The sequence below is a fragment of the Ursus americanus genome, chromosome X (assembly GCF_024610735.1).
Source record: "Ursus americanus isolate L20-20 chromosome X, mUrsAme1.1.p, whole genome shotgun sequence".
Classification (NCBI taxonomy): domain Eukaryota; kingdom Metazoa; phylum Chordata; class Mammalia; order Carnivora; family Ursidae; genus Ursus; species Ursus americanus.
Genome location: NC_142164.1, coordinates 88,756,880 through 88,763,403, shown reverse-complemented (window position 1 = coordinate 88,763,403; position 6,524 = coordinate 88,756,880). Strand labels below are relative to the sequence as shown.

Below are 6,524 nucleotides of genomic sequence, written 5' to 3'. Positions count from 1 at the left end.
CACTCCTGGAGGAAGGAGTGGCTTCCAGAAGGAAAGTCTCCCAGGTGTCACGCTCAACTCCCAGGAGCACGGAAGGTAACAGAGCTGCAAGGGACTGTGGTTGTCGCCATGGTAATGGCATCTTGGATTCCAACTGAATGAAGCTATTGGCTGGCCTGTCAATCACACAGCGGAGGCACCTTCAGTGGGAACAAGTGTGGGGCCAGCTGCGGCGGGGAGGAGAGGCCGCCCTCCTGCGCGCACAGCGGGCTTGTGGGAGTGTTGATGTTCAGGTGTGTGTCTTCGCATATGTGATTAAAAGAAATATGGAATATTTCCCTACCCCTGGAAGCAGATCCCAGGGCAAGGACATGAGTCAGATTGTGAGTTCACGGGTGATCCCAGGAAACACCTCTAGGGCACTGGGGAAGCGAGACAGGGAAGAGAGGGAAGCCGCTACGGAGTGTGTCATGGGGTGGGTCCCACTGTGGGCAACAGGGCTTCAGTCCTACCAGGGATGCCTGGGAGACAGTGGAGAGCTCACCGCCCAGAACTGTCCCCACTGAGGGGCGAGGGAGCTCGGGTAATTCTCCACCAACTCCTGTTTGTCCTTGGCTGGGGACTGCTCCCGGGAGGCTGTCCTCCTTGTGTTTCCAGCCTGCCTCACTCACCAGCCAGAGGAAGCCCTTGGAGGAGGGCGAGCGGCAGGTGCTTTGGATCCGCGGCAGTTGGCACATACTAGAACGACTAATGTTGATGGGCCCAGGGTGGGGCGCTGCTAGTGTCTGCTGCACCCCGTGTGGCCCTTCCAGCAGTGTGACCGGGGTAGCTGGTCCTCCTGGCCACAGCTTAGCCGGCCCCATGGTGACGGGCTTCAGTCCTCACACCTGGGCTGGGTCAGGGCCAGAGAGTCAGGGCTTCTGAAATGTTTGCTGGGCAGCAGAACCAGGCCAGCCCCCCACTCCGGCAAGGAGCAGAGTCTGTTCACTCATCTCGATGCAAGGCCAGATGTCTGTCAGCCGAGGGCTTTGGTCCTCAAGAGACATCTGCAGGGCTCTCAGTTCCCATCACCCGCCCTTTCCTTCTGCTCCTGATTCCGGGCTGGGAACCTTCCCCGGACACTGGCAAGCATGACTGGCCTCTGTTATCTCGAACCCTGGCTCCTTCTCTCCCGAGGCCTGCTTTCCCACTCGGCCTCGCCACCTGTTCGAGGGGGAAGGGCCTCTGCATCCTGTGCCTGGAGCCTCCCTGCTCTGAATTGAGAGGAGACCTTCCCTTCCCAGATGAAAATCAGCCCCGTCCTCGGCGATCCTCCAACCAGCGAACTGAAGACAGGAGGAGGGCCAATCAGAAGGTCGGGGCTGGGCAGCCTCCCTGGGCTCATCTCAAGTCGCTAACTTTCCTGCTCCATCCTGCTTGGATTCCCATCCCCTTCCAGACTCGCTGGATGTTGGATTCAGTTCAACAGCTGCTGGAGGAACTTCTGTGAGGCCAGGACGGTACCAGGCATGAGGAGATAAGAACGAAGTCCAGCCGAGCCCGAGACACTTGCTGCGGGGGCCACTCCAGGACTCAGCATCTCTGTTCCTGACCTGATTTCTTTCTTTCTTTGCCTTTTGACCTGTCTGGGCCAGAGATCACAGAACCCTTATGATCTGGGCACATACTGGGTTTCTGAACACCAGAACATGGGCCCCAGCCCAGATGAACTGCTCGACCCGTGGGAGCCGTGAACTAGCCTGAGGCGGGGACTTGGGTCCGCAAGGAGAGTCTACTGGAGACCTTTGTGACAAGTACTCTGTTCACCCAGGCGGGGAGGGGACTGCACAGTCTCCACCAAGGCTGATGGGGAATTTCCAGCTATTTCACGATCTACAGGCCCTGGTGTGTTGCCCACCGTGGTCAGTGTGTGGCTTCTGTTTGGCACCCCTGATGACATAGCATGACGCATATGCCCACTGCTTTAGCAGACACCCTAGCAAGATCTGCCTTTCCTTTCTCCGACAGGAGGAACGTGGGCCGTCCTCTATCTCTACCAGGCGGGCCCCTGCAAGTCCTGCCACCGAACCCAAGAGAAGAGCTTTGCCCACAAGTCAATAGATCAGAAAGTAAAGTAAAATCTCCTCCAACCTCCTTGCCACAAACGTCCGGCCGGTATAGCATTCAGGGCAGATATCTAGGGACTATAAAGGCTCTCGGGGGGGCGCCTGGGGGGCTCAGTCAGTTGGGTATCTGTCTTCGGCTCACGTCATGATCCCCGGGTCCTGCCCCCCACGTCGGGCTCCCTGCTCAGTGGGGAGTCTCCTTTTACCTCTCCCTCTGCCGCTCCCCCTGCTTGTGTTCTCTCTCTCTCTCGGTCAAATAAATAACTAACATCTTTTTTAAAAATTATAAAGGCTCGCAGGGACTTGGAAATCCCCTTGTGCACTCTCCTTACTGTCCCACCAAGGATCAGGCCTGTGAGATCGAGATGTATGCAGCCAGAGAACGCAGAATCTTTAGGAAGCACTGTGGAAGGGGAAAAACATTGACATTTCCTTCTTTCATACAATCCTCCTTCCCCAGTCACCCGCCCCTCCCTGTCATGCCTTTCCTGGTGCCCAGCAACAAATGTCTTAGATTTTTTTTTTTTTTGAGGGAGAGACAGCGTGTACACGTGCGTGTGCGAACAGGGGGAGCGGCAGAGGGAGAGGAGGAGAGGGAGTCCCAAGCAGGCTCCATGCTCCCTGCGGAGCCCAACATGGGGCTCGATCGCACAACCCTGAGATCATGCCTGAGCCCAAATCAAGAGCTGGACACTTAACCGACTGAGCCACCCAGGCACCCCATGCCGACAGATTTTAAAAAGTCTTACGGTTTTATAACGCTATCTGGTTTTCTCAGTACTTTCACACACATCATTTCCCTGCCCAAGCTTACTGTGAGGTCTGTGGAGTAAGCGTTCGATTCCCATTATACAGATGAACTTACCCACGGAGGCTCAGAAAGCCCTAGAGTGGGCACCTGTTCCAGTTACGATTAGATATGCAAACTCAAAATAGCTGTGACTTTAACAAATGAAAGTGTACTTTTCTTTGCCATCAGAATCAAGGATAGGCAGCTCTGTTCCACAAAGTCACAGGGACCAGAGATCTATCCATTGCTTGGCTTATGTCCAGCGGTGTCTGGAGAAGGGTCATGAGAATGGAGCCCCCATGATAGGATCAGTGCCCTTAGAAGGGACGCCAGAGCACTGTCTCATGCTCACTCCTTCTCTGTCTCTCTGGCAAAAGGACGGACTTGGGTTCAACTGCTTCTCAAGTCCTCTCCAGCTGGGCTTGTGTGGGAATGGACCGGTGAGAGGCTCCATGAAACCAATGGAAGAAACACCTCAAGGGCTTTGTCACCGTAACGTCTGGAGTTGGAATCCTGGCTCTGCCCTAACCAGCTGTGTGACCTTGAAGAAGTCGTTCACCATCCCTGAGCCCGACTTGCTTCATGCGTAACATGGGGATAATTCTCTTCTCGAGAGTGCCGCGGGGGCCACACTCCTGTCCTTAGCACAGAGATGGGCACATGGAGGACTCACTGAAATGGTAGCCTGATCCCAGTGCTTTCGGGGGGGTCTGAGGGGGGCAGCAGAGCGGGGAGCCAGGGTCCTGTTCAAGCTTCACCCGAGGCCAGGAGCTGCCTCCCCTCTCTGTCTCTCACCCATCACAGTCACTCGTGGTGCGCGCTAAGGCTCAGGATCATTCTGGGGCCCCCGAGGTCGCCCACTAATCAGTCCTGGCAGAGAGAACGGGGACCACCCACGGAGGCAGCTCAGCACGGATGGAGGCCACCCTGGAGGATATTAAACATTCACCAAACAGCAGAGTGGAAAGGCTGGCAGCACTTGAATCAGAGTGGGGCCGCGGGGTGCTGAGGCCATGCAAATGAAGTAGAGCTTTGCGTACTGCGCGGCTGCCTAGGGTAGGAGTGGAGGGTGGCACCCCGAGCCTGCCCCGAGCCTCCATGGGCTTCCCGGTACGGGACCGGCCAGATGTCCTCTCTGGGGTGCGAGCCCCATGCCCAGCGCTTGGAAGTTCCTTAAAGTAGAGCCGAAAGGACTCCTGCTGCCAGTGCCAAGTTGTGGGGGGCTTTTCCCTCTCCTGCCCTGATTCTGGTTCCCCTTGATAGGACGACTTAGCATCACGGCTGCTCTGGAGGAGGCTTGGGGCCTCTGATGACACCTGCTGATGCCTCGGAGCTGAACCAGCCTTGGAAGTGCTTCTCCAGCGGCTAGATCAGGGCAGGCTGGGGCTGTCCTGCTGTCCTCTGAGGACCTCCCGTGTGGGGCCTGCTGTGAGCTGAACCGTGTCCCTCCCCCAATTCATACACTGAGGCCTGAACCCCCCCATTACCTCAAAAGGTGGCTGTAAGTTAAAATGAGGTCACAGGGTGGGCCCTCCTCCAGCCTGACCAGTGTCCCTCTAGGGAGGGGAGGTGAGGGCACAGACCCACCCAGAGGGAAGACCACATGGGACCACAGTGGGAAGGTAGCCAGCTGCAAGCCACACAGAGAGGCCTCAGAAGAAGCCAACCCTGGAGACTTCCAGCCTCCAGAAGTGTGAGGAAATACATTTCCGGGCTTTAAACCCCCCAGCCTGTGGCACTTTCTTACGGCGGCCAGAGCAGACTAAGACAGGCCCCTACAGCCCTGTTCTGTGCTTTCATCCCCAAAAAAGAAAAAGCAGAAGGAGAAGGACGGCAGCTTGAGTAGATTTAGCACCGTCCTCTCATGCCTATAAACTGCCAAGTGCACGGTCCCTATCATTACCAGGAAGTTTGAATAATAATAGCCAACAGGAGCTGATTGCGGCCAATAGCGGGGTCTGAAGGTTAAATATTTTGGGGGGACTCTGTTATGAAAAAAACAGGACACAAAATTGCAAATACGAAACCTAGTATGAAAGCGAATGTTGTTGTTACTGTTGTTTTGAGGTTGGCTCCACGCCCAGCGTGGGGCTCGAACCCACCACCCTGAGATCAAGAGTCGCACGCTCTGCCCACTGAGCCAGCCAGGCGCCCCAAAAGTGAATGTTTAAAGGAGAAAAGAAATAACAAATTACGACACTGAAAGGCTCATGAAGGCCTCAAACGTCACAAAATCCAGGGGAAAAAAATAATATATTTAGTAATTCACTGTCTGAAACACTTCCTTGATTCTTTTTTTCTCTTCTTTTGGGCTGCATGGTTTTGATTGCTTCTCATACGGTAACGATTTTTTAATATCGTTTTGTAGAGAGACAATAGAAAGATCATTCCGTCTCTCCTGCAGCGTGCTTGATCTCCCTTTTATAAAATTATTGATAGTGCTGTGAAGTTTGTCTCGGGTTCACAAGTTGTCATTGGGAATTAGTTTCCATTGTGCTGTAATCCCGGAGTGACATTTGGAAGCATCCGGATGTCTCCTTTGTTTGTTTTTGGCTACTACTGAGATACTTCGATCTTCCTGTTCTATTTGAATTTTGCTATGATTCGTGATTCTAAAAAAAAAAAAAAAACCACGTGAAATTAACGTGAAATTAAGGGGCACCTATTCAGCAGCATAATTGCATAATGAAATAAAATGACTCTTAAACGACACACATTGACATGCTGATGAACACATGAGTCTTGTCACCGGAGCACTTGTTTCTTTAGCCCGTCTTGCTACATCAGTAGCAATTTTGTGTGCGGCTTTTGCTGGATTCATCAGACATCACCGGGACAAGATGTGTCAGATACGCTACAGAGCGCAATCTGAAATACTGGGATGTGTAAAGCTCCCAGCTCTTCAAGCAGACGGGCTTGGGTTTGTAGGACGGCTGTAGTTTTGTGCCCTACAAACACACGGATTCCGATAAATCCTATTTTGTGCAACTCCCATCCGCACGGAAATAAAACCAAATGGTGCGTTATTAATTGCACGCGCTGCATTATTGAGTATATTCCTGACAGAAGCGAATTTCCATTCTGACTAGGCGTCAATGAGAACGGGATTCGTCACTTCCAATTTTCCACATCTGATGAGTGGAAGATTTTCCACAGACTAGCTTCTGGCACCCTACATTTCAGGCTTTGTTTCTCTCCACTATCTACATACTTTGGGAGCGGGGGCTGGGAGTCATACGATACTGTGACAGATGGGATTTTTCACAAGGGTCCCAACAAGGTCTCCCGTCCACATGCTCTTCGTGCAGCGGATGTTGGCCTTCCTCTCACTGGGGCACGGGGCCCGTCCTCCCCCCTTGAATCTGAGGGGCTCTGTGACTACAGCAGAAGCGACAGCATGTGACTTCCAAGGTTAGGTCATAGAAAGTGATACAGCTTCTACCTGGACCTCTTGGGACCCTCACCCTAGGAACCCAGTCGCCATGCTCTGAGGAAGCCCAGGCCACGCAGAGAGGCCACGGCCAGCGGAGGTCTCAGCCAGCAGCCAGTGTCAACCACCAGATAGGTGAGCAAGGAGCCTCCAGATGATTCCAGCCCCCAGCCTCCAAGCCACCCCAGCTGACACCAGGCGAAGCATCGACAGGCTGTCC

The 6,524-nt window shown here is 53.8% G+C and overlaps 1 non-coding gene across 1 annotated transcript; it reads right to left on the bottom strand.

The window, feature by feature from the left end:
* Nucleotides 1–4,951: 4,951 nt before the first annotated feature.
* Nucleotides 4,952–5,024, bottom strand: TRNAK-CUU (transfer RNA lysine (anticodon CUU)). Its single transcript has one exon. It is a non-coding gene; the product is annotated as a tRNA-Lys (tRNA).
* Between the last annotated feature and the right edge of the window lie 1,500 nt (nucleotides 5,025–6,524).